A 10,040-nucleotide genomic window follows, 5' to 3' on the forward strand; every position below is an offset into this window, starting at 1 on the left:
ATATTTTTGACAGGACATCTTACAGTATTGCATGGAGGTGATTTTCGATGAGATTGCGGCACATAATGATAATAGCCTAGCTGGTTTTATAGTTTTCAAACATTTGGCATTTATTAAGTGATATATATTGTCTTATAACTAAGCACTCTCAAATATATTGTATTTTTCAGGATGCATCATGGTAGTTACACGATTACTCCATACTTCTAGAAAATTAAACAAAATTTGAATATCATCCTTAATGGAGTCCGGAATCTGTAATTTTTTCATGTCTGATTGAACGCTATTCGAGTGGTTAGGTATCTGAACAAGACAAAGGGGATGATATATGTGTTACATATGTCATATAGTCATAAAGTATAACGAGGTCTTATATCAATAGGGGATGACAATATGTCTACAAAAAATAAGTTATAGTATAAACTTTCTGAGCGCGTGACATATTTAATGAAGCTGGTGGAGACTAAAAATGGAAATTAATATTAAGTTCGCTAAGTTTTGTCAAGAAAATAGTATTTAGATTGTGAAGATTTTGACTTAATTCATTGTAGGAATTACGAGTAGTTCTGTAATTTGGTTTATAAATGTTAAAGAGAAATATAACTATGAAGTCGATAGTATATATCTTCTAAAATTCATAGTTGAAACGGTTTTATAAGATTGATTATAGTATATATACTTATATTATAGTAAATCTTATATACCTATCATATATTGAGTTTAGGCTATGTTATATTGTATATTGTCTTAATTTCTGTAAGTTATGTAGATAACAGAAAAATGCTATCAACTTATCACTGGTATCTTCATTATGTGAATTGTCTTTGTTTGTTGATTTTATGTCCAACAATACGTTTGAAGAAATTCCAACGCATAAGGTGAGACCCCCAACAGGTCAGCCTTCCTAGCTAAGGCTGGACTCTGACACATGAGGTGGGGCAACTACAATATACATTGTAGCTGTATTTGAATAATATAAAAGTGATTGTGAATTCTGATTTTTACTGATTTAATTAGTGCCAAGACAAAAACTAGATCTTGACTTATGAATATAAACAGAGACAGTAAAAGTACATTCACAAAATAGAGAAGACAAGTTTTGGTTCATATTAACATCAGCTAAAACTTAATGGTTTAAAAATCACAGTAAAATATTTATCCCATTAAATTCATATTAGGGATTCATGTTATTTAATTCAATATTTTTATGCGATTCATCATGATTAAAATTTTATAACCATAAACTGCATAAGGAAGACATGTTACTATTCAGAAATCCATTAATGTCAGTGCAATATTACTCGTATATATAGATTATGAGAAGTAAATATTTAAAGAAATATTTATAGATTATGAGAAGTAAATATTTAAATTAATACGAGTATTTTTTTTTTAAACAAATAAAAAAGTTTGCTAATGAGGTGCATTTGTGACAAATTTTGGATTCAGAGTTTATTAAAGAGTTCATTAAAGAATTTTTACAAAACAAATGCTTCATATTTTTTCCTACTTTAAGTAGAGTAGCATTGATGAAGTGGAAGCTTTTCGAGTCTGCACTTTAAATATGCCACTTCAGTAATCCAAATTCATTAAAAAGAATGATGCTTTAATTGCACAGTAGCCATCTGCGAACTATATTTTTTATTAATGAAATAATGCAATTTATTTGTGGAAATGAAGGTTTCTCCTAATTATAGTGTTAAATTAACAGCAGTACCGAATATTTAATTAAGAGAAATCTAATAATTTGGCAATAGAAGAGACCCAGCTTTATTTATTTATTTAAAAAAGAAAAAAAAATGATAAACTACAAAAATGAGACAAAGTCTGTGCTCAGTAATCAATTGAATAGAAAAGGAATCTGCAAAATAGCACTCTATCTTCATGGTTGGCATGTGTTATCTCCTCAGAACGGCTTTCCCGGAACTAGTTCGGTGAAAGTTCAACGCGGTGTTGTACTTGTAGATGTAAGTTTTCACTACATTAAGGACTTTTAATTGCTTCTATTATGAACAATGTTCCTGCAGTATGTTTAGCTTAGCCACGAGACTCACACGACGTCTAGGTTCTTTTATATTCTATATATAATATATTCTATATAGGTTTCAATTTGTAGGAAATATACATCGAGATCACACTTTTAGGTATGCAGTACGGCTTCTATGAATTGGATAATCAAATTGAAATTCTCTGAGCTTTTCATCATTGTCGAGATGAAGTTTTGTATTACCAGTAAACCGACTTATCTTTTGAGTTTACATTTGATTTTGTTCAAAACCCACATTATAGTATGTGCAAGCCGAGCTTTCGATTTTCCCCGTTCTGTTTAAGCATTATTAATTAATAGATAATTAACAGTTGATGGATGCTACTTTTCAAAAATAGATAAGTGTGGTGAATTGCTTCGATATTTTTAGATGGAGTAAAAAGAGACGTGATATGCCACATACTCACTTATAAGTGAGTAATACGTCTTATAGTTGAGATAGCATATATACGAATTTACGGAGGATACGTCCTAAGATTGTTAAACACTGATCAAGACTGAAACTCAGCATAAAATTTTAATCTCAAACTGATGTGGTTGTCTTCTACGGCTAGCAAGAGGAATATAATCTGACAGTAGTACACCGAGAACATGAATCCAAAAATTATCAAAGCACGATTATTCGCAACAAAACCAAGCTTTCAGGAAATAATCGTAGTCCTTAAATTATTAAACTATCATTATATTATAAGATCATATTCTTAGATTTCTTTTAAATAAGTAATTGAATTATCCCACAAAAGTGTATTTAACTTCCGAAGAAGTTTTGGAAGAAGAAACTTTCGAATATTGCAACGGCCCCTGGACAATGGCTAAGCCGTAAAATTTTCCGTAAAATTCCGTAAAATTTTTGATTCTACAAAAATATGTGTTTCTGTAATAATATGCTTCCGCCAATATATATATATATATAATATCACTTTATAAGTGATGCAGACAACTGTTTATCACCAACCTGAAATTTTGTCTTAGTAGGAAACAGCTGCGTAGCAAATATGTTTAATATATGTATTCTCACCTAGTTTTAAAGATTTAATTGTATTGATAGATAAAGCATACAATGGGAAAAAAGCTTTGTCAGTACATATATATGAATAAAATTAGAAATATTAAATTTTTTGGAATTGATTTTTGGTTTGAACTAAAACTGCTAGGTAGCGAATCCTACCCAATTCGAAACATAGACTCGCATGTTAACGTAAGAGCCAACGTCATACTTGAATTGTGTAGTTCAAAATTGGGGTTTATTTTTTGATTTTGTTGTTATTTTTTAAAACAAAAATACACTTGAAGTGGTACGTATGGAGGAAACATATAAATCACAGCTATATAATGAAATACCTAATTTAAATTGCTGTTTACTATACAACTCAATCATTAATGTTCTTGATAGCAGTTTTCCTAGGTCATCAAAAAGTGATCAGATTGAAAAAGCTACTATGCAGCATATTCATGCTTATATGTAGCACATATTTTAATATACATAATATATATAAAAGTCAACTATCTGTTATTGAAAGTGAACTATTATTAATATATTGTTGATTCCAAATATTTAACATATTAAACCACTGTATCGTTGTGTAAATAATACATAACCTATTGGTAAATATTTTATATAACATGTCGTTAAGATTGTATATGATTGCATATGTGTATGTTTAAATTAAGTGAAATTGTTTCCATATGAAGAAAATATATAAAATAAAATTTATTTAAAAAAATGCAATACAATATTACCTATTGTAAAATTTTAGGGCATTAAATAAAATATATTTATTGAAAATAATTTAAAATATTAGCTAACATAAAATTTTAGTGTATTAAATAAAATATATTTATTGAAAATAATTTAAAATATTAGCTAACATAAAATTTTAGGGCCTTAAATAAAATATATTTATTAAAAATACAATAAAATAATAGCTAACATAAAGTTTTAGTGTATTTAATAAAATGTAATTAATAAAAATATAATAAAACATTAGCTTTCGTAAAAGTTAAGTGCATTAACTATTGGTGTTGGTGGTTAAAGCTTAAATTTGATTCAAAAATTTTGCCTCAAATCTCCAAAACCACCAATTGTAGAGCGCACACAAGCTCTTAATCAAGATGCGTTAGCCGCAAAATTAAGAGATACAAGTGCAATCATAAAAAGTATCTGAAAACTTTATTTGCCATTGTTGTCTATTCAATCTACAAATTACCTGCACGCCGCATTACAACACGCCGCCGCAAACAACAACTTAAACAACAAAAGTTTTATGGATTCAGCGCGGGCAGATAGTCTGTAAAGCCTTTGACCCAACACAATAGAACGTATCTAGCCGAATATGAAATCTGATAGCATAGAAATAAGTTGAAATCGAAGACTTTGGAAGATTTTAGAATGTAAGCCAACCGCAGCATTAACATGTGTGGAAACACAAGAAGCGTGCATCGCCACAGATGCCACAGCATCTTTGTGTCATTGTGCGCCTTTGCACGCAGGCTTGACAATCACTTTCAAAATTATGCAAAAACTCATTATGTATCGGATTTTTTAATATTTTACACATTCATACACTCGCAAACAGATTTTACTGCTTCATATTTTCGATTTCATGCCACAAAAATAACAAATTAGTTTTTCGTTGCAATTTTGCTTTTATTTTTGTTTTCAAAAATTACACAAAATTTTTAATTTCGGTTTTAAATTTTATCATTGATAAATGCATTTTCGTGAGGTTCTTATTTGAATCGTTCGAAATACACTTGAAATGAAATATGCCAAGACTTAAAGGTTCAAAATGAGGTTGGCTGCTGTTGCAAGTGCGATTCGAGATACAAATTACCACTTTGCAACGCGTCCAAATCAAAATGGATTTTGAGTAAGAAATCACGAGGTTGGCGCAACACCTAACGCAATAGAAACCTAGATTTATTGATTTAATTAAAAATATTGCAGTTTAGTGGTGTTCAATAGATGGATGTAATTTAGTTAATGCTTGTGGTAATCTGGAATAGGTCTTTCTATTTCAAAAGAAAGTGACCAAGAAAACTATGGAAAGACAGTGTGCAGCAGTACTTAGAAGAAATCAACATAAGAAATTGGAAAACAAAAGCAAAAAATAGAGAAGAATGAAAGACTGTTGTTGAACAGGCTTAATTCCATGGACTATATAGTCACAGTGTGAAAAACAGATGCAGCAGTACTTAGAAAAAATCAACATAAGCAATTGGAAAACAAAAGCAAAAAATTGAGAAGAATGAAAGACTGCTGTTGAACAGGCTTAGTTCCATGGACTATATAGTCAGAGTGTGAAAAACAGATGCAGCAGTATTTAGAAGAAATCAACATATGAAATTGGAAAACAAAAGCAAAAAATAGAGAAGAATGAAAGACTGTTGTTGAACAGGCTTAGGTCCATGGACTATATAGTCACAGTGTGAAAAACAGATGCAGCAGTATTTAGAAGAAATCAACATAGGAAATTGGAAAACAAAAGCAAAAAATAGAGAAGAATGAAAGACTGTTGTTGAACAGGCTTAGTTCCATGAACTATATAGTCACAGTGTGAAAAACAGATGCAGCAGTATTTAGAAGAAATCAACATAGGAAACTGGAAAACAAAAGCAAAAAAATAGAGAAGAATGAAAGACTGTTGTTAAACAGGCTTAGGTCCATGGACTATATAGTCATAGTGTGAAAGACAAAGACAAGACAGATGCAGCAGTATTTAGAAGAAATCAACATATGAAATTGGAAAACAAAAGCAAAAAATTGAGAAGAATGAAAGACTGTTGTTGAACAGGCTTAGGTCCTTGGACTATATAGTCACAGTGTGAAAGACAAAGACAAGACAGATGCAGCAGTATTTAGAAGAAATCAACATATGAAATTGGAAAACAAAAGCAAAAAATTGAGAAGAATGAAAGACTGTTGTTGAACAGGCTTAGGTCCATGGACTATATAGTCACAGTGTGAAAGACAAAGACAAGACAGATGCAGCAGTATTTAGAAGAAATCAACATAGGAAATTGGAAAACAAAAGCAAAAAATAGAGAAGAATGAAAGACTGTTGTTGAACAGGCTTAGTTCCATGAACTATATAGTCACAGTGTGAAAAACAGATGCAGCAGTATTTAGAAGAAATCAACATAGGAAACTGGAAAACAAAAGCAAAAAAATAGAGAAGAATGAAAGACTGTTGTTAAACAGGCTTAGGTCCATGGACTATATAGTCACAGTGTGAAAGACAAAGACAAGACAGATGCAGCAGTATTTAGAAGAAATCAACATATGAAATTGGAAAACAAAAGCAAAAAATTGAGAAGAATGAAAGACTGTTGTTGAACAGGCTTAGGTCCATGGACTGTATAGTCACGGATGATGAGGATGATGATAATTTCAAAAAAAATTTCACTCAAAATGTACATACTTAATTTTTTTTTAATTTAACAATATGTCTTTTTTGAATCGCTTTTATTTAAAGCATAACAATAAGTTTATTATTTATTTATTATTTGCGAAAACTGACAGATTTACCAACACCGCGTTATCAAATCTCAGAATGGTTACAGGCTCCTCGGGGAGGTATGCAGATCTGAGGTCAATTATTGCTTAGTCTGATGAAGTGATAAATAATAATCCAGTAAAGGCGTAAAGAGGGGCTTTAAAAATACCTCGAGTTAAGAAAGAGTAAAAGTGCTCAAGTGCATTGACTGACTCAAATAGAAATAAATAAGTAATAATACATATTTTATATATATATATATATACTACAATGAATTATAAAATGAATCGCAAATTATTAAGGCTCCTCTAAATAAGTAGCCTTAAGGCTCTAAGGCGTTATTTACTAGGTATAACAGCGCATAAGTTGAATTAAACAAGATAAACTTTAGGAAAGCCAGATCTGAGGTTGATCATTCGTTACAGTCTAGAGGAATTTAACATAGTACAAACCAGCGAATTTACATAGTTTTTATGATTTGAAACATGTTTCTGCCATATTCTCTTGAACTCGACATTAACTCATTTCTAATATACCAGGGTGCACCAGCTATCATTCTTAGAATCCTTGTTTAAGCACTATGCTGGATTTCTACGTTTGACAAACAGGGATTGCCAAATAGCTGTGAGCCATATATTTATATAATATTTTCTGAATAGTACTGACATAGTTGGCACTCGGTTCTGTCACTGAGTTTGTTGTCGAAGCAGACGATTATTGACGAAGACTGAAACACACAGATGCGCTAGGCATTTTTGGTTTGTTTTTTTAGTAGCTGAAAAGCATCGGAAGCCACAATGTGACACTTGAACCCACTAAAAACACTTCTTAGGAATGAAACAATTTCTCGAAATAATTTATAAAATAAAATATATTTAATAACTTAGTCAGCTATATTCAATGGAATGATTATGATATTCTTAATTAATACCAGATTTTCCCTTTGGAAGATGGGAACCCATATGTCCCATGGGTTCAATATGATAGTTCTGATTAATATTCTATGTTAATCCTTAATAAGGTTCTTTTTTCGATTTTTTTTGACTTAAAAGCTTGCCTTTTATTTTTTAGAGAAATGTTTATGTATGAAAATTATTTTATTTTATTATTTTACCACAAATATGTAGCATGAAATTTATTTTTAATGTATAAACATGTTGGCAAATAAAAATTGCTTTAAAATTATAAAATATATTATTGCAAAATCCCAAACTCCCCACCTTCATTTGAATCGACTAAGTGATTAATTTTTGTGTGATTTTCAATTAAATAAAAATTATGCTACCAGCACGAAAAAAATTAAAACACACGGCGGCAAACGGGGCAGCAAACCTATTAAAAGATAATAAATATAACGAACTTAAATATTAAATAAGATAAACAATGGAATCACATACGCCAAATCCTAAGAGACCATCCTAAAAAATTACACGAGACTTCAGCTCAGCTCCAAATTTTTATGAAAGTAGCCGACAATTTTTCATTAATTCGCAAAGCTCACGACTTGGTTTGGGTGTGAATCGAAGATATTTGGATTTGGCTGTTTGGATTTCTTTACAAAATACGTATTTTTTTCATCAAATTTCTTTCATAATTTTGCAATTGTTTGCGCGAATTTGAATTTCAACAATAGATAGATAGATAGTATTAATTTCGGCTTTCGATACACATTTTGCCCAACAGTAGCCGAAGAAAATAGTTAAAATAGTTAACAATTGATTTTTGACTGATCATTAAAGCGATGAGTGAATGTGTGGTAATGAAGTTAGCCGAAAGTAATTGAAAAGATATCTACAAACCTAAAATTATTTTCCAATGAAATATCTCATCATTAATTTCAAATAATTACTTATAGTGCAAAATGTAAGAGAATGAAAACGATTTTTTATTCGTATATTGATTGACTATGTTATGTTAGTCAATCTATATAATATAGAAACAATCTATATTGCAATCATTATTATGCATACATTAAATATTGTATTTATAAACATAAATATTCAATATTAAAATGTTTATTTTTTTTTGATAAGAAATTTATATTAATTAGAAAAGAGTATCATGGGAGTCAAATGAAGTTTTTTAAATAATTAGATATACCATATATATATATATATAGATATTTATTTCTTATGACAAGAAAGCTATATAATTATAAATATATTTAACTACTGTTTATATATAATTGTTGTTTATTAGTAAATTCAAATATTCTTCGTAGGAAACTATTTTGTGTACTCGTATATATGTATTTGCTCTATAAATGTTTAGATATATAGTATTTCATAATTATCATTATAAAAAAGCTTTTTTAGTTTTCTTACTATTACTTACTTACTATTCTTCCTGGAAATTTTTCTCAAAGCTTCAATTAGACTGCTATGACACAATGCAGCAGCTGGCAAGCAATAACAAAGTGATGCTTTGCTGGGTGCCTGGTCACACAGGAATAAAGGGTAATGAGTCTGTCGACAGTCTTGCGAAGGCAGGATCTGCCAGTCAAATCTGTGATCCGAAACTTTATTGTGAATTAAGTTGATCTGCAAGTAGGTCTCTGGTTGATGAATGGTTTCCAGCCGAGAGAAGCCGCTATTGGTGTGACAGTCGAGGTAACCGCCAGGCTAAACAGCTGGTTCATCCCTATAGTTATGGTAAGGTGAGGATCTCAACTCTGTTCAGCAGAACAGAGTTGAGATTGCTGGTGGGGTATTTAACGGGTCACCATGTACTGCGTTATCGCCTTAATAAAATGTGTCTGTCCGAAGAGATGGAGTGTCGACTCTGCTTAAAAGCAGACGAGACTTTCAGTCATATTCTCTGTGACTGCCCAGTCTTGATCTGGGCCAAGAGGAGGTCACTGTGTTGAGAACTACTCTCCCCTTCCGATATTAGAAGGTCCTCAATGGCCGACATACTGGCTTTCATTCGGAAGGCGGAATGTCTTCTGTTCGGTTAGGGTCTGTTGCAGCACAAGAGATCTATCATGGTCGCAGTGATGAAATAGAGATGAGATAGAGAACACGATTATATTACGGAAATAATAAAGTTTTTAAAACTGTAGTATTCTTATTACGTACTCTAATAATCAGATCTACTATTTTTTTGGTAGCACATTGGGAGCTAAGGAGCTTAGGACTACCTGACAGTACGTTCGTTGATTTCAACTGATTTTTATTTATAGCTTAATTTGTAGGAATGATCTAGTGGCAAGAAATGTTTATCTATTTCAGACGTTATCAGTGCAAGTAAAAAATCTTTAAATTACCTTAAAAGTATATATTTTTTTTGAAGATATGTGAAAATTTACTCTTACAACAAGTAAATAAATATAGATGGTGACTACTCATAAAAAAAATTGAAATTAAGAAGCAATTAGACTAAGAATTTAACTCTATTCTTTAATTACTTAAGGCTGACTTTTTTTTCAGTTGTTTGCTTAATTTTAAATGTGTATTAATTTCTCATTAAAGTTTTTTCTGAGAATCGTTTAAAAAAAA

This window comes from Teleopsis dalmanni, chromosome 1 (genome assembly GCF_002237135.1).
Source record: "Teleopsis dalmanni isolate 2A chromosome 1, ASM223713v2, whole genome shotgun sequence".
NCBI lineage: Eukaryota > Metazoa > Arthropoda > Insecta > Diptera > Diopsidae > Teleopsis > Teleopsis dalmanni.